Source organism: Bubalus bubalis, chromosome 6 (assembly GCF_019923935.1).
Source record: "Bubalus bubalis isolate 160015118507 breed Murrah chromosome 6, NDDB_SH_1, whole genome shotgun sequence".
In the NCBI taxonomy this organism is placed as follows: Eukaryota; Metazoa; Chordata; class Mammalia; order Artiodactyla; family Bovidae; genus Bubalus; species Bubalus bubalis.
Genome location: NC_059162.1, coordinates 4,317,507 through 4,345,299, shown reverse-complemented (window position 1 = coordinate 4,345,299; position 27,793 = coordinate 4,317,507). Strand labels below are relative to the sequence as shown.

Sequence of the window (27,793 nt, the reverse complement as noted above, 5' to 3'; positions counted from 1 at the left end):
AAATTCAGTAATTAACTTATTTAATTTATGTATTTGTTTAATGTGTGCCCTTAATATCTGTCTTATGATCTTAGGAAATCTCTGCAATTCTGTTGGTTTTGATTATAAGATTCTAGGACACAGGGACTGTGGCTGTGCAGGTTTATTTGCTGTTCACTGTGTCACATTAATAAAATTACATTTGGTTATAATTCAAACGAATAAGTTCCTGTTTAGAGTATTTTAATAAAGTCCATTCTGGAAGAACTAACATAATTTTGAAAGTAGTAAGGCAAATAAGCTTCACTTAGTGGTTCTGAGCAGAGGCGGGGTAGTTCTTTGTGTGGGTCTTCTGGCCTGCTGCATCCATTCATGCAATCGCAATTGTTTTTTATTATTGAGATTTGGAGATTGATTTAGACTGTGAGGGACACACATACCTCTGATGGTAGGGTCTTGAGTTGGTTTGGAGCAGAAGCCAGCAGTCCCTTCTTACACACCAGAGATGATTCATGCTCACTTTTCCTTTGGCACGTGAAGAGGTGACTTCTGCCATGCAGGCCATGAGACTTTTTGCCTTTGTCAGCTGCTAGAATTTGGATGTAGGTATTGTATGGTACAGTTGCTCCCGGGTGGCTCAAGTGGTAAAAGAATCCCCCTACCAGTGCAGGAGATGCAGGGGACATGGGTTCGTTCCCTGGGTCATGAAGATGCCCTGGAGTAGGAAATGGCTGTCCACTTCAGTATTCTTGCCTGGAAAATTCCATGGGCAGAGGAGCCTGGTGGGCTACAGTCCATGGAGTTGCAAAGAGTTCAACATGGCTGAACACACACACACACACACACACACAAGTACACACACACACACACAAACATTACATGGTACATGGGCTTATTTTGTTTGTGCGCCAGAGGTCTTTACCCCAGCTTCCAAGTTAACAGTTACTACTGCATCCCCCAACCTGTAAAGGGCACTGGTGAGAAGTCGATTGTCCCAGATAGAAGAGGGAGGCTCTTACCTCACTGATGATTTTAGCAGAATTTGTGAGCATTTGCATCTTCCTTCATCATCTGCTCCGAAAAATAGAGATGGCTCATTCCAGCTGATCCTGGTGAGAATGGGGTGGCTCTGGTTAACACAAATGATCCTTTTCAGACTGTGCTTCTTGGAGAGGGGAGCAAAGTGCCCACAAGCACTGACAAGATCCTGCACGAATATGTTCCCATTTCTTGTGCAAACCAATAATTTATTTGTTTTCCATAGTGAAGCCCAAAGCATAGAAGGTTCGTAATTTTCAAAAATTATTTATTATCATGATAACACTTCTCCACAGGCAGCAGATAGCCCATTATTCAGAATTATAACCTATCCTGGTTTTTGATCCTGCCTGAATAATGAAATTGGAAGAAATGCAGGAAATCTGGGTATTCGTGTTAACTAACCATACTTCACTCAACAGGAGGCGGGAACCTCACTCAACCAAAGATTTGTTTATTTTCTCAAAAAGGCATATTTTGTGCTCAGGGCCTCTGGTTTTTAACTTTCCAACACCAGTGAAGAGTCATTGAGTAATTTTTAACTGCAGGATGCATCTCTTTCCCCAGATATTCCCCACCCACTGCAACATATTTCAGTTTAAATGGCCTGTTCTTTTTCTTCTTAGAGCTGTGTCTCTGCATGGGTGAGAACTACAAAACCGGTCAGGAGGAATTTGATATGCCAAGTGGGTCAGCTCATTATAACTTCTAGGAAACCACAAGATAATTGTAGGGCTCTTGCTGGTAGGCTCCTCAGCACTGTGTTAAGCATTTTTATACTCTTCTCTGCTCTACTTGCAAGAGCTGCTTCTCTTTACGGTCCCTTTTATAGGACATCGGAATAAAGGTGGTTGACATGTATTTTCAAGGCAGAATTTTCCAGGCAGTGTCCAGGGCTTATCTGGTAACTGACCTTAGCGTTTTAAAACAGCAAAAATAAAATATGTGACTCAATCCCCATAGTAAGTAGGAAGTAAATTTTGAATAGTCAGCTTCAAATCATCAGAATGCCTCTGATGATAAAGAGTGAGTTTTTCACTAAATAATAGCCTATTGATGGATTCACTCACTATGAAATGGTCAGAATTGACCAACTGAAATACCTTTTGCTCTTTATCCCTGTGCTCAGATTTGTGCCTTCATTTTTTTCTCCCTCCTTTTCCTCATTTTTATCATAATTAATAATTATTTTTATCATAGAAAAATCTTCCTATTTTTATCATCAAAAATATTTTTTATTATTATAATAACAGGCGGCATTGATATAGCATTTACAATATGCTTGGGACTCCTCCTGGCACTTTTTAGGCAATTTAGTTAAGGGAAACAAATGAAGTAGATTTAAATATTCTCTCTGTCTTACAGTTAAGGCATGTGAAGCCCAGAGAGGTTAACTCACTTACCTAAGGTCACACAGCTAATCAATGGCATATTGAGTCTATGTAGGCAAGTGGTCTGTCTTAAGAGTCTATGCTTTTAATCAGTAAGCTGTGCTACTTCTTAGTATAAATGCAGTAAGCAGAGATAATAATAATATAATAACAATGAATAATAACAGTAGTAGTAAACATGACTTAATATTTCCTATGCATCAGGTACTGTGGCACACGCTTTAAATCACTCTCATTAATCTTCCCAGTAATTTCATTAGTTAGTATCCCTTACTTCGCATATTTAGAAACTGACGTAGTTTCTAAACTTGCCCCGTTACACATATAGTAAGTAGCAGAGCCACTTATTATTGTTGAGATCAATCCTGGAGGGCTTCAGGACATTTCAAGGCCACAGTAAATCTCTGTGAGGGAGCAGAAGGTGGCGTGGGGAGTTGGAGGAGGTTTGAGATGGTGGGTCTTTCCGACGAGTCTATAGTCAGCGAATCCATTTCTTGTCTGTTATCTGTTCTGCTCCATGAACATAGCCCCTCACTCTCAGTTCCCGGCTTGATGGCCTTGATGAGAAGAGTGAATGTGGAATGGCACAGAGGCATTGCCACAGCTAGCTCTCTTGCCTAAAGTGATGCCTTGTAACCCGGTAATGCCTGCCGCGTGCCCAGAAGCCAGGCCTGTGGGCATCCTGACCTCCTTTGCCCCTCAGGAAGTGGCCATGTGGGTCCTGAGACTGCTCTGTTCACGATGAGCATGAAACTGCGCCACCGTCTCCTCCTTGGTGGCTCAGTTCTTGCCATCCCTCTCCTGTCGCTTTGAGAAGTTCAGTGTCCTCCTCCTTGAAAGGTCTTACTGGAACAAAGATGTCTATGGCTCTCCCTGTCCCTCTGGCCTTAGCCGCCACAAGCCAAATTGGGGGCTGAGTACCCTTGGAGTCAGGCTCCAAGATTCATTACTCAGAAAAAGTTCTGCTTTGTGTGAACTTGGTCAAGTCTAGAACAGCCACAGAACATAAACTTCAAAAGTTTCAACTGGCTCCATTCTATTGGAGTTAAAGAAGCAACTCAATAACCATTTATTGCAAATTTTAACCATATTTTCCCTTAAGATTTATCAACACCTTTCTCTGGATGGTGGGGTTTTGAGTGTGGCCCTTTTGTTTTAGTGTGCAAAAATGGAATGCACACAGGGGTGGCACTCATCAGAATGAAGTCAGAAAAATGGAAGATTCCAGTGTTTTTATGCCGGTTCATTCTTGCTCTCTATCTGTGTATACGTGCATGTGTGTGTCTGCCCGTGTCTGAGTCTGTGACACGTGGTCAGCAGTGTCTTTTGGAGGCTGGCCTCCTTCTCTGTCATCTCTAGGAGCGTCTCCACAAGGGACAACCCCCTTGAAGTATTTCTGTGTCTTTCTCCTTGTTTCCCACTGTTTGCTTTCCATTCCCCCATCACATGTTAATGGCTCACATCATCTTCCCTTTTCATCACCCGAAAAACAAAATCTCACTTGGCTTCTTCTCTGATTTCAGCCTGTCACTTGATGAGGTCCCTGCTATTTATATTTTTGTTTGTAGGAGGGAGCGGGGAACGTATAAATAAAGCCCAGGCAAACCCAACCGCCCGGCTGGATACGAAGGGACTCCCTCATCTCATGGCAGCAGGGCTGCCTAACTGGTAGTTAAGCAGGGCCCAAGAGGTCCACACTGTGAATGCCGTTGAAAGGGTTACTGGGAAATGCAAACAAAAACAACATGCAAATGAGGCTGCCAGCAACAGGTAGACTTAATCAGATGCTGTCAGATGAATTCAGCATCTCCCCGATTGTCGCCTCTCTTTGCCTCCCATTCGGAAGCCCTCATCTGCTCCAGATGTGGTTTAATTTACTGCGACTTGGCTAATTACTGTAATTAAGGATTAATTACTGTTAATTACTTTCACATAAACTCAACGCCAGTCAAAGAGCGGAGCCTTATGAAGTCTGCCACCGAAGTGAGCACGGCTCGGCGGCCTGTGTGAGCTCTGCAGGTCTCTGTGTATTGCCTGGGCCCCTGCTGCCACAAATCTGCCTGACCTTCCAGCATCACCAGCGGGATGCGAGGGCCAAAAGTGCAGGAAGGGTCAGCGCTCCAACCCGCACAGGGCATCAACTACCAGGTACTTCCTTACACCGTGGGCAACCAGAAGGGCAGGGCTGATGTTGGGGAGATGGCCTGAACAACCTGCAGAGAGAGCCACGAAGCACCAGCCGTGCCCCATGAATGTGGGAGCCAGTCTTGTCTTCTTTTTCTGCTATTACACTGTTGGCTTCGTGAGCTAGCAAGAAGCCAGAATTCCACATTGGTGCTGAGGCAGGGGAGAAGTTCACTGTAGGTAATTGGAACAAAAATAAAAGAGATGGCCAGAAGTCAGCCCCAGGTCATCCATTTCTTCCTAAGTGCCACCTGCCCTTCTTCTTCCCTAGGCTCCACCTTTCTCCAGCTGTTTAGAATCTTTCCCTTTCTCATGCATATGTGCCTAGTTGCTCAGTTGTGTCCGACTCTTTTGACCCCATGGACTGCAGCCCGCCAGGCTCCGCTGTCCATGGGGATTCTCCAGGTAAGCATACTGGAATGGGTTGCCATACCCTTCTCCAGGGGACCTTCCCAACCCAGGGATTGAACCCAGGTCTCCCACATTGCAGGCAGATTGTTTATTATCTGAGCCACCAAGGAAGCCCTTCCCTTCCTCATTTCATTCAGATGATCAAAGATAGAAATTGTGCTTTCTCGACCCCTCCAGTTCTTCCTTTGTCTCCATCCTTGACTGAGACTGCTCTACTTAACGATATCAAGGTTCCGCAGTTGCTCAGTGCAATGTGTATTTTCCAGTTCTCATCTTAATGGACTTCTTTCTTTGATGTACTTGATGCTTTCCTTCATGACCTCCTCTTAGAATCCCTCTTCTCTTGGCCTCTGTGATTCTGCATTATTTTGTTTCTCTTAATGGGTTTCTCTCTTGGCACAGGACCCTTAGATACTGGTGTTTCCCTCAAGTTCTGATCTCACATGGGCTATGAAAGGATCTCATTCTACATACATCCTGATTCCATCCATCTCAGGATGTCTGTGACTCATCCTCCAGACTGAGAACTCCTTGATGCCAAGTTGTGTGTTTCATTCATTGTTCTGTCCCACAGAGATGTAGTGGTACCGTCAACATGATGTTGTTCCTGTTTTTTGGACCGTGCAACCCTGAGCCATACGCATCTTTTGATATCCACCAGTGCAACTTTCAAGGATCTTTCTTGTTTCCTGTTCCACCTTTACCACTGCAAAGGAGAATTTTTCTGTTGGGGTGAGGCAGGTCTTTGAATTTGTCATTCAAGAAAATCCTAGGACTAGATTGTTTCAAAGTGGGGTCGGAAAAGGGTCTTTTTGATTGTGAAATTCCAAAAGATATATCACTGATGCAGAAAAAGAATGCTGGAATACTTTGTGATATGTTTTTATTCTCTGTATTATCATCTCTATAAAAAGTAAGCTGCCTGGACGTAAGTAGGGTTGTCTTCATATTGACAAAAGGATACTGCTCAAGTGAAAAGGAAACCTTAATTGAGGGAAAAAGAAACATTGAAATGATTTTTTTACTATTGCCAATTAAATTATTCAGTAAATTGAAAAATAGTTTTTATATTTGAATCAATTATAAGTAAGATTTTAACTTTTATTAAATATTTTAAAATCTTAAACTAAACCGGCTGATCAATTAAAGAAAAATGTTTCATAAAATTAAACTGTGTTTTTTTTTAAATAGACCTGTTTTGTGTTTGTTTCTATGTCACAGAAATATGCTATTAATTTTTTTCTTTAGTTGACTAGAGTGCAAATGGGTTATTGGTATTACTCATACCCATGCAGGTATTCACTTACTCTGTGTTACTGTGTTATGTAAGTGTAGATTCATTTTGTATGTGTACTGTATTATATTTTGTACATGCTTGTATTTTTCACTACATGTTTGCACTTTGTGATTTGAATGGATGTTCAGATATATGTGATTTCAGTGGGAGTACACTTTATATACGGAGGAAAGACACTTTATATACAGAGCAAAGACATCAAGACTGTATGTTTTGAAGTTACCTGCTTTCTTGTTTTCCCCTGGAATTTTATGTTAAGGAATATGTTTCTGAAAGTCTAGATTCCCAGTGATGGTTTAAAGGAAGTGTTTCTTGTATACCAGGAACCAGAATCAACTTCAATGGACAATTCATTTGCAAGTGTAAAATAACAGAAAATATCAAACTACACTGCAAAATTATTTAACTGCATTCTAGTATTTCTTGACTGAATAATCAACTGCACGACTTGAATTTCTCCTTCCAAGTGATTTGTAAGCCATCACCGTCAGATAATGTGTTTGTCATGGCTATGTACTAACTCTTAAAATCAGGTATTGGGTATTTTTTTCCTCATTGTATAAAATGGCTATAACATAAATGGCTCACGTAACGTACTGTTTGAATGCCTGTTGTATGTCACACACAGGACCAAGCCCTGGGGATAACATGGTATTAAATTATCTGTAGTGATGAATTACAGTGCGATAAAATTAATAATAACCATTACCACGAGAAACAAATATAGTTTGACATATTGAACACTTTTTTGTCCTGTGGTGGTATGCATTTACTTAAATGTCTGGATAGCATGTAAGGAGCTAGGAATGGAAAGATGATACTATGATAGAACTGTGATCTGGAGGGGGACTAGTTATATAATTTTTCTGCCAATGCCGTCAGGTATTTCGGGAATATCTCTGAAATAAGGAAATGTGGAATAAAGAGATAATATTGTGACATCATTTTCCAAACTAGAGAGCAAGAACTGTAGTTATTAGGTGAGAAGGGAAACAGAACATTTCAGATTTTTCTATAATTCATTGATGCTACTATAAAAATATACATCTTCAGGTAAAGTTCACTGTAAATGTTTAATTAGATTATATATTATGCAGTTATTTATGTTATATTGCATAAGCTACATATCCACTGTAGCTTTGGCTCATCTCTAATCAAATTACAATATATATTCCAAAGTATCTGCAGCACCACAGTCATTTGAAACAAATATATATCGCTTTTGTAAAATGAATTGTTTAGATATAAGTATTCATTCAACATTTAGTACAAAAGAATGTATTGAATGGATAGAGAGACCCAAAGTAAGCATACATAGATATGCATAGTCTAGATAGAATGAGACTAATTTGTGTACATTGTCCACATATAGAATATGTACGTTTTTATACTTGAGCAGTTTTTTTGGTAAATATTAAAGATTCATATGTGGTTATGTGTGGGCTTGTATCCCCATGGGCTGATTCAGGGACTTGTGTATAGGAGCATCTCCTTACTGATAGTAGCAACAAAGCTGAAAAGAAAGCAATTGAGAGAGCAAGGGAGAAGGGAAGAGAACAGCCGTGATTAAGTCGGCATTGTTCTATACGATCGCCGGCTGCCTGCTATTGTTTTCCAGCATTTGAAGATGAAACATATTCATTTAGCTTTCAGAACGGATGGCTTTAATAAGGGCAGAGCAGAGAGGTGGGGTAACACTGATGACTAGAGAGACCCATCAAGGCTCCCCCTAAGGCCATTCCGTCAGAGCCGGGGACCACATGACCATTAACTCTGCAATCAGGACAAGTTTTCAACATTCCGGGGTATCCTTCAATGGCAAAAAGAGTCGTTTGGAGTCAAGGGAAGATGTATATCAGCAGTAATTGGATTCTGGCCAAAGCTCTTAGGACGGTATTATCTTTGGTGAGGGAATTGGGAGGGGCTGGGCTGAGCCAAGCGGGTGTGATCCCAGCCAGAGTCAAGAGAGCAGCAGCCACGAGGCCTCAAGCTGGGGGTGTCCCGGCACACCGAGCTGCTGGTTTGCCCAGGAGTCAGTAGGGCCTGTCTGTGGGTGTAAGTGATCCTCTTTCCCCGGCAGAAAAAGGTTTCTGAATATCCCAAGGGATGAAACTTTGGGCTCCCAAGGATGAGGCCACCCTGGTTGCACTTGACTAGACAAAGCTATTTAAGGCCTGAAAGTGCCCCACGCACCCTCTCCCCACTGCTGCCCCCTCCCCTCTCTTCACCCTGACTACTTCATTACAATCTGCCTTCAGGCCGGAATTGCCCTGCTTAAGCCTCAAATCATTATAATTACCATTATTAGAAATAGCTGCAGGGGAGGCATTGGAACACCAAGTAAAAATGTGTGAGTGTGTCCGCCGGCCCTGGAATCACTCCTTTTGAGCTCAGGGGACCACAAGGCATGAAGGTTCCACCAAAGCCAGCTAATGCGATGGCTGTCAGCTCTACTCACCCCACCTGTCAAGAGGGGGATGCAGTGGGGTTCATTTTTTTAATTGACACCTTCCTCTCTCATTCCACGCTCTCTAGTCTCAACCTAATTCCTCCTTTCATCTTCCTTCTTTGAGAAAATCCATTCCTTTGCTCTCCAAATAAAGAAAAGGGGAAAAAACCACACAAGGAACAGTGAGATACACATTATCCTCCAGGGGGAAAAAAAAAAAACAAAACACAACACATAGATTTTAACAAAGGTGCAAACCAGGAAAGGCACCAAAAGTCAGAAAAATAATTGTCAGCCACATATGAGGCCGACAAGATGGATAGATGGAGGAGAGAGATACAAGAAAAGCAAAGCAGGGTAGAGAGAAAAAGAAAAATTTGCTTAAAAATTAGAGAATGAGATAGAAAAGAGATGATGAAAATATTGTACGTTTCTCATCGTCTAATTTCCTTCTAGTCTTTCTTTAAATGAAACCTAGAGTTTCCCGCAATTGAAGGAAAGTCGAGTTGGGAATATGGTGGAGCCGAAAAATAGATCTCACATGAATGTCTTTGATTTTTCAATTCATAAGGACTACTCTCTGTAGACATTCAGGAAGGGTTGTGAGGTGAAATGAGATGCGGTGCTATTGACAAAGATTCAAGGAGACAAGGAAGAAAGTTGTGTGTCCAAGTGGATTCTACCCAACAGTGGTACCTAAACATCTCCTTGTTTTTGTTTTTGGCAGCCTTGGAAGTTTACCCACTCTATGTTTTCTTAGCAGCTGATGACAGAGCCTCCTGAGAAAAGCTCCTTCTGTAAGCCTTGGGCTGTTAAACTTTTAGACCTCTGAATGATCGTTTGTTTGAAGTTAGATTGACATGAATCACATATAACATTAGTGGTATTTAGAGATGGACTGGGTCAGCTAGTCCCTTAAGTCAAGAAATATTAGGATGAAGTTAGGGAAACAAATCTTTTTATTTCAGTGTTTTACTTCAATGTATTGTTTGTTTTGTTTTCATGTTTAATTGACTCATGATATAATTTGCATAAGTAAATGTATTTCATGTGTCCTGTTTGATGAGCTTTGACAAATACGTCTATCTCGCCCAATCACCATCCCAGTCAAGATAGAGAACATTTCTATCCTTCCAAAACATGCCTTCATACCCCTGTGCAATCAGTTCTCCTGCCACTATCCCTGGCTCCTGGCTACTATAGACTAGTTTCTAGATTTTCATGGAGATAAAATTGTACAGAATGTAGTCTTTTGTGTCAGCTTTCTTATATCTAAAATCGCAAAAAATAATATTTTCAGCTGCATCTGCACTGTTGTTCAACTCAGCAGTGTTTTCTTTTTTGTTGCTGAATAATATTTCATTATGAGAAAATACCACAACATGTTTATCCATTTTTCTGTTGATGGAAACTTGGATCGTTTCCAGTTGTATTCTCAAGAATAAAGCTCCTGTGAACATTTGTGTGCAAATCTTTGTGTGACATATATTTTCAATTTACTTAGGTAAACACTTTGGATTTGTGTTCCTAAGTTGTATAATAACTGTATATTTAATTTGTAGGAAACTGTTTTCAAAGTGGTTATACCTCTTTCTCTTCTTGAATGAGACCATACATTCTTCTCTACAAAGGGAAAATTAGATGAGATATTACATAAAGTGATACAAATAGGTATGGCTAGTGGATATAAGCGTCTCATATTTTGTAAAGCTATATTTATGCTCAGATGAATAGTTTAAATTATCCCATTTTTAAAATTAAATAACCTTAAGTAAAACCTTCCCTAAAATCTACAGGTCTAAATTATTAATTGATCTCATTGAATGTGCAGTTATCTAAGGAAACTTGGAAACACAGTTCTAATACTCAGTGTGTTCTATGGCCCAGTTTCTCACCTTCTCTAAAACATTTTCCCTAATCAACGCCACCCTGGATTCCTTAATTCTCATTCTTTCTACTCTTACTTACATCAGTAATACTGTAGTGCCATCCAGATTGGACAATATTATTTCTAGTTGGTGTAGTAGTTGGTCTATTTAGGAATACCAGTTTTGGTACAGATCCCTTACAAGCTGGAGTGTATTTTCTCCTCTTCATAGTCACCATGCATCTTACTAATGTCAGGCATACTCTAGGTGCTCAATAAATACTTGAATAAGTGAAGCTAGTCCCCAGGAGTTATAGTTTGGAAAACTCACTGCCCCTCTGTATTCTAAGGTGAAACATCTTAAGTAACACATAAGGGTTCCCCGGTGTAAATCAGTTATAGACAGACATTCATACTCCGTTTTATTATAAAATCATCCTGCCTGTTCATGTGCCTTAAATGGGCTCCACATTCAGCTCCCTGCCTTTGCGTAAATAATCACGCGCTAAAGCTCAAGAAATACTTGGTTGTGGGTTTTGTTTTTCCACCCCGGCTGCTGACGTGTTGCCTAGCGGGCTGTATTCTGCGCTGCGCTTGGTTCCCTCTCACAGCTTGTGGTGAGCGAAATTATTCCAAGATTCAATGAATACCTGCTATTGAGAGGCTTCCCTAACCACCCAGACTGGTCTTTTGTTAGTGGTTATTGAGAGGATTGCCACAGCCATTGACCTACTCAATTTTACTTCAAAAGAAATGAGCATTTTTCTTCCCCTTTCATTTCTAAAAGCAGATATGGCAATTTGCTTAAATTGCTGTCTTTAAAAGTTTAGGTGATTATAATTTTTTTCCCTCTTGCCTTTTTTCTTCCTTTTCACTTAAGTAGCGCAGCGCCGTCTCTTTTTCTGGGGTTGGACACAGTTCCTACTGCAAGCTTTATGATGAAGTGACTGTGTGTGTGGGGGGGTGTGTGGGGGGGTGTGTCCTGACACATTAGTATTCGTTTACCTGAGATCTCCGAGACAAAATGAGATTATATTGAAATTGGTGATTAACATTTTAATTCTGAAGTCTCTTTTCTTTAGGCACAAATACTAGAGGTTTACAGCTTTAAACATTCACCTAATGGAAGGTCTTGATTTCTTTGTGGAAAAAGATATGGTAGCAACTAACTTCCGTGACTGAGAATAGGAAGATAGGTTACATTTTAAAGATGTCTCTATCTAAAGAAGAGACGATTTGATGTAAATGTGGAGAGATGAGATAAGAGGAACAAGTGAAGGACTAGGGTTGAGGTGTAGGGAAGAAGGAGATGATGATGAAATAATGTGGCCATTTGGCAGAGGCCATGAGAGGGTCCTGTTTCATGGGTCTGGTTCCCGTGGGTTACAGTTATCTTTACAGTGACCTGTGGCCAGGTCAACAAGACATATTGAGCCATTCCTTCACACCATATGTTTTATATGTGCTGAAACCTATGATGAAGCAAATACATCTTCAATTGCAATATGGAAAAAATGAAACCTATGGCAAGACTCAGTTCTTCCTTCCGGGAGCTCGGTGTAGTGGCCGTAAACCTTGCTCCCAGTGGTAGCCAGCTCTCTTACAAATAGGTGACCACGGCAGGTAGAGGATGAATGGAAGGAAAAGAAAGACAGTCCTGGTGCTAATCTGGGGGAAAACCCCTTTAAAGCTCAGACCCCCATTATTAAGAGTTTGTATAATATGGGATAAGTATATTTTCTCAGTAATTGGTATGTGCCAGTGATTATATGGAAATGGCAACCCACTCCAGTGTTCTTGCCTGGAGAATCCCAGGGACAGGGGAGCCTGGTGGACTGCCGTCTATGGGGTCGCACAGAGTCGGACACGACTGAAGTGACTTAGCAGCAGCAGTGATTATATGAGGTACTTGGGACACAAGGAGGAATTTATTAATTAATTCCTAAAATATTGAATGTGTATCTGCTATGTGCTAGGCATGAATAAGACATTATCTCTGCTCTCAAGGTATTCACAGTTAATGTGAAAGACATACATAATTAGTTCTTTCCAGTACATAATAACAAGTGCTTGGTAATATAGATATTTGTAAAATTCTATAAGAAGACAGGAAAACTAATTCTGCCTGTGCATATTGATATTTGATCTCTGTTACTAGATATAGGATAAAGATTTTGAAACCATCAGGCTTAGAACATTATTAAATATGTCAGCCAAAGTAAAAATATAAAGATGAAATGCTAAGAATTCATAATTTATATGTGTGTGAGTGTTGTTATTAGTAAAGGGGCTGTTTGATTCTTCTTTTTTTTCTTTGTCATTGTGTGGGGTTAATAGTCCTGCCTGTCCTAGCTGAGAATTTGACTGATTGGCATATTTTCTGAGACGTACACAGAGAGATCGGCCAAGCAGTCATCGTGGATATTTGGGGCTCGTGGAGTGAAGACGTCATCTGTGGCCTGTGAGAACAACAGCTCTGGATTTAGTGGACTAGGAGACTTTTTGGCAAAATTCTTCATAGTGATCCAGAATTCGTATGTTTCAGATGTATGCCTTTCCTATTCCAAAGAACGCTGGATGAATTTTTAAGGTTATAAATTGCAATTCCTGTTAACAAGCAACCAGAAGGAGTCCTGGAAGTAAAATGTGCTTCAGATCCAGGAGTGAAAGAATGATATACTGGGTCATACAGTCTTTTGTTTCTGTCGTTTAGATGTAATATCTTTACAAGGAAGTAACTACAGAAATGGGCCACGTGTCCCTGTAGGTTGCCATGGTGGATGATAGCCAGGCTGCTTTTCCTTTTCTGTTCACTGCACTGCTCTAATAAATGGGGAGAGTGTTTTAATAAGTCCCCTGGTCATCGTCGTACTTATGATCTCTAGATGAAGACAACTTTTTGAGGCCAGTGTCCTAGGAGGCTGGAGTCAGCGTGTGTGTGTGTGTGTGTGTGCGCACGCGCGTGCGTGCGTGTGTGTTTGCACTTGATTTATAAACCACCAAAGCCACGATGAAGTACTAGGGTGAAAATCACCTACGTTAACAGCAAAGAAATGTCACCATCAATTCCAAGAGGGACTTGTAAACCTACAGCTAACAGCCAATGGTTTAATTCTTTTAAAATAGCAAATTCTTTACCTTTCTAGGAGATGCTACATTTCATCAGAAAAAAAAAAAAATACAAAATTATGGGCAAGAAGAAAAGCTGAGAGTTGTAAAAGTTAAAGAAAAAAAAATTCCTATTTTTGAGAGGCAGTCTTCCAGGGATTCTTAAAGAGAAGAGTGCCTTTCCTATTCAAGGTACAGTGAGTTCTGGAGAAACTCCAGAATGGGGACAACTGCAGGTATTTTGTTCTGAGAAAAGGGGAGAAGAGCCTTCAAAGCCTACAACTACAAGGTGTCTTGTATTATTTTGGACTGGAAGACCTAGCATACATTCAACACTAAGGATCACAAAGTTAGATTTCAAGATCAGTGTGTGTTAGTCACCCAGTCATGTCCGACTTTGCAACCCCATAGACCTCTGTCCATGGGATTCTCCAGGCAAGAATACTGGAGTGGGTCGCCATGCCCTTCTCCAGGGGATCTTCCCAACCCAGGGATCGAACCCAGGTCTCCTGTATTGCAGGCGGATTCTTTACTGTCTGAGCCACCAGGGTAGCTATCCTGCATTACAGTACAGTAGTAGACTCACTTTAAACAGTAAATGGATGAATGAATGACACATTGAGGCCAGTGTCAACATTAGGACTCAGGTATCTGTTTTAGGAAACTGCTATGTAAAAACAGCCTGTTTTTGTTTTGTTTTGTTTTTTTACTAATCTCCTTTTAACCTCTGATTTTTAAAAAATAAAATCAGAGAACTACAACTTGCCCCTGAAAACACCAAATGAAGATCATTTTAACCAAATTTGAGCTTTTACTTAGGTATCTACAGAATGGGAGTTAATAGTCTTAGCCAGCTTGCTGCTAGAAAATGCTAGAGGCGTGAATGTGAGCGTGACTATAGAGCAGTTGACAGTGATGAACGTGAAACAGTAATGAAGAGCTTCATAATGGAGCGGGGATGTGGTTGCTTTGCGTATTAGTTATTGGACAGAAGGAGTGGCACCAGGATCTGACTCCAGTAGTATGGTTGACTTTTCTGCTATGGGTCAGTTCTGGCAAGCAGGGTATAAGCCGGTGAAGATAATTCCTAGTGGGCAAGGCTCGTGATGGACTAACCCGGCAAGCGTTAGTGGTGATACTGTAGCTGTTACATTTCTTCCGCACAAGCATCCAGTCAATGACAACGTAATAAGATGGCCATGATCATAGTAATATTTATTGCCTTGATAACAAATTGATAATGGTTCTATTGATCTCTTTCGTTCATTTCCTTTCTCCACTGCAGTCAGAGTCTTGGTTAGCCCTGACATGCTGAAGTATTCCTTTTTTCCTTTGTCTCTCCCTTTCTTTTTAATAAGACTTCATCAGGACTGAAGGATCCAACACTCCTAACCCTTGCCATCTGCTACTTTGAATCTTTTTACTCAAATACTTACTTTCCTCTGCTGCTGTTGAAAATGATTTATGTTGAACCTGTACTTTTGCATAACCTTGTGTTTTAGACCCCTCAGAATTTATTAAGTACTATCTCTGAGACTGTGCGTCATCTTTCACATGTTTCCTAAATTGATTCCAAGGAAATCCAGTATTCTGTCAGATAGCTTACTAACACTGTATCACTTAGGATTATATTTGTCTGCTAGCACCATTCTAAAAATATGATGGCTTAAGCAATATGTTATGGAATAGAATTCCAAAGGTAAGTCATCAGAGAACCGGGGGACTTATAAAGGCATCATTCTGCATGTAATGCCCATTTTCAAGACCACCTCATAATTTAGTATTACTGCTGAATTTCCCAGCCATCTCATTAGCATTCCAGGCAAGAAGGAGGGAAAGACAAGGCTAAATAGGGCATACTTCTCATTTGAGTTAATTCCCTTTAAAGAGTCTTCTTAAAACTCGCACGTAACAGTACCACATGCATATAATCATACATAAACATATATACATGTGTTTTTATATATATTATATATATATATGTTTTTATATATAATCATCCAGAACTTAGTCCCATGGCCACGCCTAGCTTCAAGGGAGGCTGGAGAAAGCTAATTATTTACCTTGGCATAAATAAACTGGATATCTCTTTCTAAGGAGGACAAGTAGGTTGGGTATTGGCTAGACAACTGAAAATCCAATGGGATCATATGGACACGTTTGATTATCATGATAACTTTGTTTCACATTTGTTCCAGAGCACCAGGAGATGTTCCAGGAGGTAGGGTCAGAGAACAATGTTAGGGTCAGGAATACTGGAAGATACAGACCAATAATCCCATATATTTGATTTTGAGAAATTGTAGTCAGCAGTTCAAAGTCATATATCTGACTCAAATGGCAGATTCTACTTCCTAGGCTTATTTCTAGCTTAATCTTGTAATTTGAGAAGAATCCCTCTTCTCTGTTTCTTAGTTCCTTACTACTTCCTTATATTTGGATTCAGATACTTACTACTGAAGAAGTTCCAACCATACATCTTATATATGTCCAATGAGCAAGTAGGTATTGAACACAGCTCCTCTTATGTGAAATAACAATACACCCATGGTTAGTTACTCAGACATACCTGTACATCTCCATAGGGTACCTGATGAGTTCAAATCTATTGCCTTGTTGCCTCCTTGAAACAATCCTACAGGTCCTGAGGCTTGTCTGTGGGGAACCTCCTGATCTGTCTATCGGTTCTGCCTCTCCAGTGGCTAGGACAATGCCTTGTTCCTGGTGGTTGCCTAATAACTTCTCCCTACTCTCTTATAGGAAGAGGGTTGAAAGGGTTAATAAGCAGACGTTATAGACTTGGCCTCTTTTCTAAAATAGCTGTTAATCAGGAAGCAAAAGATATATAAGTAATCTGAGGCGATTTTATTCAGCAGCATAGGTAAATTTTTTACATAAGTCCCAAATCTTAGTTGAGCTATTTGGGTATCATGGGGTGAAGGGCAGAGAGAAAGGAGGATCACATCCTGGTTGATTATCTGTCATCTATCTGCAACACCTTATTCCATGTAATGTACCAAACTTTCAAGGCAGTATTCTTATTCTCTACACTAAATGTACAAAGTTATATTTTCTACACCAAGCTTAAAAATGAATACTTGCATCCTCATTTTAAAGATAGGAAAACTGAGTCCGAAAGATGAAGAAAGCTGCTCAAGGTCACATACCTAGTGAGTGGCAAAGCTGACATTAAAATCCATATTTTTTTTCCACTGTGGCATATTTCCTCTCCAGGGAAAAATATCAAAGAAGGAAACTTAAACTTTGCAGTGAAAAATTGCAGGAAAGCACGGGCCACAGACTGAGCAATGGCCTGGAAATTAGAATTACTGAATTCTGTCTCCCTGACTCTGCCCTGAGACTTTCTTTATCATTAGAAGCTGTGTGTTAAAAGTGCTTTATAGAGGCTTGAGACTTTGCTGTACAAATGCTAGTTCATCTTAATAGTTACACATATCTACCCCTGCATTTCTACCCCTATTAAAATTGGGCTAATAATACCGTTTCTTCTCCAAAGTCCTGTAATGACTAATGTGTTGGAAGATACTCAGAGAACTACAAATGAAGTGCCTTTTAAATAGCACCATTTCTCAATACAGTAAGCATGTAAAATGATTTTGCATTTTCTTTTTTAAATATTTTCAACTGTGGTGCTGAGAAGACTCTTGAGAGTCCTTTGGACAGCAAGGAGATTCAACCAGTCCATCCTAAAGGAAATCAGTCCTGAATATTCATTGGAAAGACTGATGCTGAAGCTGAAATTCCCAATACTTTGGCCACCTGATGGGAAGAACTGACTCATTGGAAAAGACCCTGATGCTGGGAAAGATTGAAGGCGGGAGGAGAAGGGGATGACAGAGGATGAGATGGTTGGATGGCATCACCGACTCAATGGACATGAGTTTCAATAAACTCCGGTGGTTGGTGATGGACAGGGAAGCCTGGCCTGCTGCAGTCCATCGGACACAACTGAGCGACTGAACCGACTGATACTGGATCTTAGTTACAGCATGTGGGATCTAGTTCTTTGACCAGGGATCAAACCCAAGCCACCTACATCTTAGCCACTGGACCACCAAGGAAGTCCTTAGATTTTCTAATTGAGCTGCATCACTGGAATTTTAAGCAGTGGAAGAAAGTAATAGTCACAATATTAATTCAGTAGTAATTAGTAATAAACTTAGTCAACCAGCTACAGGTTAGGCCAGTGCTTCTGTGATTTTCTGCCAGAGAATTTACTCCCTCTGTAAGATGGCTAACAAAGTCATTATCAGCATAGAGCACATCTGAGATAAGACCTTTTCAGGAGCCTTCAGAAAAATCTCTTAATGAATTCTGCTGTGTGTCTTAATAGATGCATATATAACGGAATATAACTAACATTATATTCCTGAGTTCCAGTCTCCTCTAAATACTTTCATTTTCCAATCCAACCCAAGCTGACCTTATGCGCTTATGAAAGATTTTCTTCCATTGGCCTCCATCATGCATCGTAAATAGCTGAATAAACAATCACTCATTGATCTGTTGTTCCCACAGGGTCATTGGCATTACCCAGGAAAGCATGTGATTGTTTTACAACAGAACAGTGTAACATGTGTGTGCATGTATGTGTGCTCGGTTGCTTCAGTTGTGTCCGATTCTTTGCCACCCCATGGACTGTAGCCTGCCAGGCTCCTCTGTCCATGGGATTCTCCAGGCAAGAATACTGAAGTGGGTTGCCATGCCCTCCTCCAGGGACTCTTCCTGACCCAGGGATCAAACCTGCATCTCCTGCAGCTTCTCTGCATTGCAGAGAGAATTTACCATTGCTTTACCACTGAGCTACTAGGGAAGACCTTGTGCGTATATATGTGTGTATATATGTAGCTAAAAGTGATTTGCTTTGTTTTATTAGAAAAAGCACTCAGGCAAAGTCTATAATCAGCAGTTAACTTATATATTTAAGTGGCCATCCTAAGTACTTTGAAGTAAAGTATTAAATCTAATTTTCTTACTGTCAGAGAGACGCTCAGAAACTCGGCTTTTATGTTTCAAAAACCGCTGAGACATATTTTGCCTGTTTGGCATCTTGAATGTGCAAGAGGTTCTGAGCCACCAGTATAGAAATTTAAGGCATCCCACTTACATCTTAGTCATTTACCATGGGATTCATAGGTAAAAGTGGTAGCAGCATTCTTAAATATAACTTGGGAAAGTTATGGTGGATAGTTATAGCTTTTCCTAAGTGACTTTCTTAGGAAGAATCTAGATTCTTCCTCATTTTAACAGCAGCATTTTTACACGTATCACCTTTACATGGATTATCTCAAATATTTTACCAAGAACTCCATAGGAGCCTCCTGCTTCCCCATGGGTACCTGGACTGGTGATGAGGTGGGGATGGCAGGTGAGCTCCTCCAGGATCCCACTTTTCTTCTGGAGTCAGGCCACTGTGGTCTGTTTTACATGTTGGTCTTCTAAGTAATCCTAAAGAAAAGATTTCATGTTTCACAAAATTCTTTAGAAAATCACTGCATTTTCTCCTTTTTGTCGCTCCATACATCTTTGAGGAGTTGTTATTCCCATTATGCAGATGAGGAATCTAGGCTTCAACAAATTGAGTTTCTGGAGAGTACCTAACTCATAAGTTGCTGAGTACCCACTCAAGTTCTGATCTTCTGTCTCTAAATTTTGTTTTCTTACCACTAATTCCTGCTGACTCCTTTTTCCAAATTTAAAATACTAGCAAATTTGAGAATGATCTTGTTTCTTTTACCCAGCCCAGGTTGCTTTATAACTTTCCTGCTTATGTAAATGTGACATCTATATGTGTATAAACCACATACATACATATGTGTGCATATGTATATTTCATGTGTATATATTTCAAAGTATAAAAGGTAGGACTAAATTTATTCAAAAAGATGATTTTGTTCATATTCTTGGCCTTTTATGGATATAATATGACTGTGCATTTCTGTGTATTTTGTGGTCTGCTTCTATTCTAGCTCTTAGATTAGAACAGTCATCAACTGTGTGTAACCATAAACAGGTAACTTACCCTCTGAATCTTTAATGACATGGACTCACTGGAAAAGAAGATATTTGCCAGTTTCCACATGAAGAGTGCGCAGAACAGGATTTTGTTTGCAGTCTGTTCTTGGGTCATGGATTAGAGCAGTTGTGAAATAGTAATTCTTTTCAAGGAGAAATTTGCCAAATCTTGTTAATATTTAGGTATCCTAGGACTTGACCTAAGGTGCAGTGAGACCAAGGAAATGGCTACCGGCATGTTCATGGAGGAATTCTGTACCAGGACATGCCAGGGCCAGGAAGGCTTAGAATTTTGTTTGATTGGAGATCAAGAGCTAGATGATAAGGTCCACAAATCAGAACAGAAACATTTCTTACTCCACCTAGTAATATATACACAGATTGTTGGTGTTAAAGTGATGCATACCAAACAGTCTTGGAAAAAGTATCTACCTGCCCTCCTTACTTGAAAATGAAAAAGTTCAGCCATTGTAATAAATGGTATGGGTACCATTCATTCTTTATTTTGGTTTGTCAGGAGAATTAAAGGTACAGCTGATAATACAATAGACTAGCAGGATTTGAGGTGCAGAATGTTGAAAACTAAGAGCGTCAAATCCAAACCCTGTATTCAAAATACAAAGATAAAGAAAGATTGCATTTTATAAACAGTGGTTATACAAGACAAAGGGAGTATGTATATGTGTGTGCATTGCCAGGGGTGGGCCAGAGGGCCAGGTCATTGGGGTTCCACTGACTTTTGCTGCTCCACGTTTCCTGCTGACTTTTAGGAGCAGCCATGTATATCCAAGGACAGGCCAAGAGATAATTAAGTGGAAATAAGAACTCTACATCCAGCCTCTTCAGAAAGAGGTAGCAAATCCTCCCAATCAATTCTGATTCCTGCTGGCTTTATTGTGTAAGGTCAGCTTAACAGTCATTAGAAGAGGTCATGGTAGGCTCTGTGATCCTTATCACCTGAAGTTAAATAATATGTCATTAAAAGGGTCAATCACAAAAGAGCAGATTCTTTTCCAATGTCTCACATATTTTGCAGAAGCTTTTTGCTTCTTGGAATTTCTATCACAAATTTCAAACGTCACAGCAGAAATGTTTTTACATTGAAGTTTGACTGGATTCAGAGGAAGCTCTCCTGAACCCTGATGGGAATGGGAATTGTAGTCATGGGGAGCAAGCATCTATGACATTTGTCTTCACTCCAGTGAGGAGCAAGGTCAGCATGTTACATCAGATCTCGAATGGGGCTTGGAAGAGAACACCATGATGTCATGGGAGCATCTCGGGGTGAAGTGAAACTGGGAGTAGTGGTGGGTGATGGAGAGGACAGGAAGAAAGCTTTCTCTATGTCAAGATGGATCAGAAGAGGACACACACACACACACACAAATCACAGCTTTACAGGAGGTTTGATTTTAGCCTACGCTTTTCATCTTGACATTGCTGAGTAGGTCTTACTCCCTCTTCAGAAACTTTTCAAGCCACCAGAAGTCAGGAAAATCAAGTACAACTAAAGCCTTTTAAGATACCCTTCCTTCTCTATGTGATTATCAAGACCATATTAAAGCAACAGAAAACTTGGAAAACAAAGGGGAAAGTGCTGTTAGTTGTCTCCCCTCAATACAGCCACTCTCCACATTTTTTATTCTTCAGTTTTTATCCATTTGCAAACTGACAGGTAAGTAGGTGGGTAGGGAGGTGTAGATTAGATAGCTAAAACTGGTATCTGTACAAGTGTCTTGCATAGTAAACTAAAAATTTATAATATTGTCAGAATTTTTGATGTTGCTATATTACTTTCAAATCATTATTTTTGACACCTGATTAGTATATTTTAGTTTTAAGAATCTCACCTTAGAAGCAGGTGAAAGTGATGTCAAACAGCATTTGTTATTATTGTCAGTTCTGGGCAGACACAGGCATATAATGATCTATTTTGCTTTTTTCTTCCTTCAATTCTCCTGGGTATTATTTGTCAGCAAAACAAAAATGAAAGTTGGTACATATTCAGATATTTGGTTTTTGGAGATTTGGGGTAGATTTGTTCCTTCACATGAACATATTGTTGTTAGCAAGGTTGGACCCTTTGACTACACTGAAAGCTGTAAAGAAAGACAGTAACTAAGGGATGATTGGATGAATGGATGGATCGATGTGAGACAAGGAAGGAGGAGATGAATCTATTGTTGATCAAAGCACAAGTATGTGGTTTAGAAGAGCTGTGGACAAAGACCACTATGAACTGTGGACAAAGACCACTATGAACTGTCCGCTCCATCTCATGGTGGTACCATCACCTCTTGGATCAAGAGTCAGTACATAGGAATGATGTTTGAATGGATATAAACATACCCAAACCTTTTTTCCTCTACATGAAAAGTTAGGATTTAAAAAAATAAAAACATTATTGATAAAGGAGAAGGTTTACTGCCTTCTGAAAAATACTTTGAAGATACTCTCTGAGCTAAAAACAGTATAGTATGTGTACTTCTCTGAAGTTGCATTTGAAAGGAGCTTTCAAAGTGGGGACTGGAGTGTGTGTGTGTGTGTGTGTGTGTGTGTGTGTGTGTGTGTTTATTCCCTGAATGCTCATTGCCAACTGTGTAATGGCCTTTCTTACTAAAACACATGTGCAAGTATCTTTGCGTATGTATGAAATATCGGAGAATACAGTATTTAGACCCCATTAGTGAGGGTAAAAATGTACAGATAAACTGTATCATTTATGGTTATGATATGGCTACTGTCAAAATAACATGCTATTTTGACAGTTGCTTTATCTTTACTCTCACTGAGTCTACAATAAGAAACTAGTTTCTTAGCAACTAAAATATATTCTCAAACAAGAGCATTAAAAGGAGGGGGGAGCCCACAAAAGAAAAAAGTACACTCACAGTTAAACTCTGGGCAAGCTATTCCTGTTGAGTAGGAATGAAATTGATCTGCAATGGTATGGGGTCCTCTTGCCCGTCTGTCTGCCCTGCGGCAGCATCACTGGCTGAGACAGCTTCTGAGAGTTTAGATGTGAGAGCAAGAGGCAGCTTGCATGAGGGTTAGGAGGGTCTGTCTTTGTTTTTCCTTTTTCTTCCTGTCAGTCTGTGTTTTCTTTTCAACCGTTGTTTATATCCTAGGTAAGAAACTTCTATGAGAACCAGTACCAAAGTTATGGAACAGAGACTGTATTCAGATATTTCTTCGTTGTGACTTGCAGCCCGTGGCTTATGTATTGTGTCATTAGCTAAGTTGATCATGGTAGGCACTAAGGAAGCATATAATTCACCTACTTCAGGCCTGCTGTGTTATGTTCGTAAAACCTTTTGAAATTCTCGAAAGTGACATTTCTCAATTTATAATCTGGGGATCTCCAAACCCTTTTGCGGAACCATGAGGTGAAACCATTTTAATAATACTAAGAGATTATTTGCTTTTTCACCCATGGTCTTTCATGAGGGTACAGTGTAGCTTTCTAGAAGCTACGTGATGTAAGATACTGCCGTAGACTGAATGCAGAAATAAGGATGAGAATCTGGCCACCTTCTATTGTCAGACACTAAAAAGATTTTCAAAAATATAAAACAAACTTCTTAAATTTTGTTTCAAAATTGGTATTTTTCATAAAACGTGATTTCTTTTAACATGCGATGGGCTTCTGATTGTTTTAAGATGAAACAATAAACAGTTTAAAATATTTTACTTTTAAATTACTAATACAGGAACTACTGATAGATAGAATCTGTATAAATAAAAGCTCTTCAGAGTCCTCAGTAATTCTTAAGAGTGTAAATGGGTTCCAAGTCCCAAATGTTTGAGAATTACTGCTTCTGCAAACTGGCTATCCATACCCTTATGTGCTTCATGGGTTTGGGGAAGTCACCAACTGTTTCCTTTCAAAAGGTGGGAGATGTTTTCAAGTGCCTCCACAAGAAATGAGCAAATCAGAGGAGTCGGGCAATTAGCGTCACTTTAGCTCTCTTCGATTTCTTTGTTTGTTTGTTTTGGGTGTCTCCATTGGTTAGATATATTCAGGTAGATAGAGAATCAACTCTTAGGAAAGCTCCACCTTTCCTCACCTACCCGTCACTTCCTTCCTCTGGTGCCATAGCCAAGGCATCTCTAAGGAGAATGGCCCCAGTACCTAGGGGCTACCCTGCTAGTGGAGAAGGAAATGGCAACCCGCTCCAGGATTCTTGCCTAGGAAATCCCTTGGACAGAGGAGCCTGAAGGACTATAGTCCATGGGGTTGCAAAGAGTCGGACGTGACTGAGTGACTAAACAACAACAACCCTGGCAAATACTGAGCTTCCCCTTCCAAACAAGATCTGAGAAATAAGACATAGGGGAGAGTGAAGAATATGGAAGGATGAGAGGGGGGAATTGTTAATTAAGCTCTATTAAATATTAATTGAAATATAAATTCAAAACCTCACCAACCCCTGACAGTTATATAATTTAATTAAGTGGTAGGGCCTGTTGCCCCACAGTGTCATTGGGTATAGTAAGGGAATAAAGTGACCTTCTGCTCGTAAACACCATGGGGGCTTTATTAATCCAAGGCATTTGCCAATAAAGTACATGGGAAAATCGGCAATAATAATACTTCTATGGAACATGGAAGAATTAAAGGGGCAATTTTGACCTGGGTGGGAGGGCAGTGAATCAGCTGAGGGGCTGCCCATGTGATGTTGGGGCATTTGTCACTGGGGCAGAGGAGATGAGATCCTCACATGTGCCCTTCCACGTTTATAGAAGTATTCTCTGCACTTGGAAAATGTCTGTTGAATTCTTGGGACTAGTTTCAATTTTATAAATCACCTTGAAGTGAAAAATTGTGCATGCATATATGTGTGTTTGGACATAAAAGTTTCAAAAGAATGCAGAACACATGTATACCTGTGGCGGATTCATTTTGATATTTGGCAAAACTAATACAATTATGTAAAATTTTAAAATAAAATAAAATAAAAAAAAAGAATATATAGCAACTGTACAGTATGCATCCTTTTCTGTCCTTTTAGTCCCCATTTAATCTTAGTTGTACAGGTAATAATATATTTAAAAAATAATAAAATAAAAGGGTTTTGGAGAAGTATTTGATTTCCTGACAGCAAAGATAAGTTTGTGTTTAGCAGTTTTTGTTAAGGTAGTTATGGTGAGTGAACTGTAAAAATGACCTGAATTCGGTATATATGCTGCAAAAGAAAAGTTGTATTATTATCTTTTCTAGCTTTCTAAAGTTCTTAATGGAAAGTAAAATAGTACACGATATTGTCTATGTGCTTTTGTATCTTTGAATTATTTTTTAATTGTTTAAAATGTTTGTGGTTCTGAGATCTTTTTTTTTAAGATCGTGCAATTCAATTTTGAACATAATTATCACAAGTTAAATCAGCAACCCTTAGTCTTTATATCAGAAAAGCTCCTAGACGACTGCTTCATTCCTTTCTCTGTACAAAAGCATGGTTTATGGAAATTCTCCGTGTTCTTTGTTGTGTGGCTCTGTTTCTTTTGGTGGTGGTTGTCTCACACAGTTTTGTAGCAGGACTTTGTACTCCCTGGTTTTACGTTGTGCCCGGTACGTTGGTCCCCAGGTTTGAGAGATGATGCTTCAGTTTTAGAAAGGGAGCTCTTTCAATTTAAAAATGCATTATTTTGCCAGACCATGTTTGCCGTCCTATGGTCTTGGAAGCCCTGTTTGTGAGGGACACAGCCTGTTGGTGGCTTTGACCCCATGAAAGTGGCTCCTCCTTCCCTGGGCCACTGGGCTAGCTGGTCGGGCTTGGGGGAAAAGCACCATAGAACCTGTCACAGAGTGTTCCCTTACTCCTCGTATGTTAGCAATTTTACTCTTATTTCCTTTTCAATTTGGGCCTGAGTACTTTCTTAAAGGAATGTGGATAAAGGCTCTCAGTTTTGGGAGCAGGAATAATGCATTCTGAGTAGTTGCCTCACCCTGTTGAGGGGCCAGAGGAGCCTTGAAAGCTCCTCCATGGAGAGCTCGCTGTTTAATGTGGCCAAGAGGAGCTCAGTGTTCCTTGCCTTCTTTTGGTATTAATAATAATAATGTCAAATAAGACCAGTGATTCTCTGGGCCCTGGAAGGGTGGGCTAGGTGAATGAGTGCATCTCGGCAAGGCTGGATGGGGCAGGTGAGGCATGAGGGTTTGGGACCCCCTCTGCCTCCCCAGCGTCTCCGTGCCAGTGCACCCGCCGCCCTGCTGCCTATGTGCCCGGCTCGCTCGTGGACAGGAACACAGATTCATGTGCTCACGGGTAAAAGCAGAGGCTGGGCACCTTCTGAGAGCTTGGCAGAGGCATCCCTGTTTGCTGAGGAGTGTTTCTTTTCTTGAAGCCAGTGCTGAATCTTGGGTCTGCGCTGCTGATGCTGTAGAACATGAGAAAGAGCCGCGGCAGGAGCCAAGTATCTGCCAGACTGTGTCGGGAGAACCTTTATCATTTCTGTCAGATACATCACAACTCGCTTGTCTTACCATACATCTTCCTAAATGTGACAGAATATTCAGCTGTTATTAATTGAATACTCTCTAATTTAACTGCTTAGCAGAAGAAAGAGTGACTGGTTTGTTTCAACACGTAAAACTGGCATCAACCTGTACGTGGGTTTTGATGCTGTTGCATTTAAAGGCCTGAAAAAAGTCATTGTGTAGGGAGAAATGACTAACCCCCTCTCAATATGGTAACTAAATTCAGTTTATTGTTCAAAAACAAATAGAAGGGTGTGTGTTTATGAGAGAAAGATCTACATATTAGGATAATACGGATTGTCTTATGGGCATGTTTACTTTTTGTGATAGGTGGGTTGTGGATCGGAGGATAGCTCCTGAAGTAGGTCAGCTCACCTGGAAGGCTCAAGGGCCCTGTGAATCTCTTTAATTTGAAAGCTTACTCGAATAAACGCGATTCGTCTGTTTTTATCTTTTTAATCGATATAATATAAACAGGGAGCCCTACAAATTTCTATATCATATTGAATGCAGTGCTAAGAATTGAGAGGCTTCTTGGTGAGAGAAATTAGAAGATTAAAATTGAAGGTGAAATTGAGGGGTGAAACAGAGTGTTTCTCTCCATGAGAAAAAAGTTCTTGCTTTGGTGGAATAACAAAAGCTAGTCAACCATCAGTTTCCAAAACTACCCCAGGAGAAACAAAACCATATTCCAATTTATTGATCCAGGGAGAAACCAATGTGCAAACTATATATCCTACTAAACTTGGGTAGATTTTAACATATATTTACATTTATGTCATTGATCAGTTCAGTTGCTCAGTCATGTCTGACTATTTGCAACCCCATGGACTGCAGCACACCAGGCTTCCCTGTCCATCTCAGCTCCCAGAGCTTGCTCAAACTCATGTCCATCGAGTCGATGAGGTCATTGAAGGTTTTCCTTTTTAAAGAAGATATAAAAATGCACACAGTGTTGGAATGCCTGTATACATGTACAATATATTCTTTTCTTAAATAAATGAATTCAAAGTGTGACATTAAGTAGAAGGCAGGCTTGGCTGGAACGAAACACTCTCCATGTGGAGGTTAAGTGAAACAGAAGACTGTGTCCCCAGTTCTACCATCAAGGTCAGCAAAGTATGTTTCGCTGCTTTGTAGAGATGGATGAGAGTCCCAAGACCACAGACAGGGAAGAACATACCTATAGTCCTTTGAATCGCTCATCATGGGACTATTAGCTTGAGCGTTCTGGAAAATATTATTACCCCCAGGGCGCCATGTAACTCCCTGGCTCCTGACAAGCTGCCAGCATGGCTCTCTCTGGGCTGCAAAGTTGGAGCTCCCCTGGCAGGCTGCCAGGGTTTTAAGAAGACTCTGGGGGCCCAAGGTAGCCTCCTGGTACCAGTCAACATTCATTGTAAAACCCAGTTCAGAAAAAAAAAAAGAAAAAATCACCCTTCCTTACTCTCCCCTCTGCACAGAGCTAGCTGGCATAGAAGGAATATCTATGCTGGCACATTGTCCCTCATTTTAGGGGCCAGCTTTTGCTTTGAGATGGCATGGAGAAGGGGAT

At 40.3% G+C, this 27,793-nt stretch overlaps 1 protein-coding gene and 1 long non-coding RNA gene across 6 annotated transcripts in view; both read left to right on the top strand.

Moving 5' to 3' along the window:
• Positions 1–27,793, top strand: part of PBX1 (PBX homeobox 1) — a 338,015-nt gene that overhangs the window by 171,249 nt on the left and 138,973 nt on the right. The gene's annotated exons all lie outside the window — the stretch shown is intronic.
• On the top strand, positions 741–9,006 carry LOC123333950. Of its 2 annotated transcripts, none has more exons than XR_006551550.2 (2): positions 741–4,556; positions 5,578–9,006. It is a non-coding gene; the product is annotated as an uncharacterized LOC123333950 (long non-coding RNA). The 2 variants fall into 2 exon arrangements; XR_006551551.2 differs by having other exon boundaries at positions 5,406–9,006.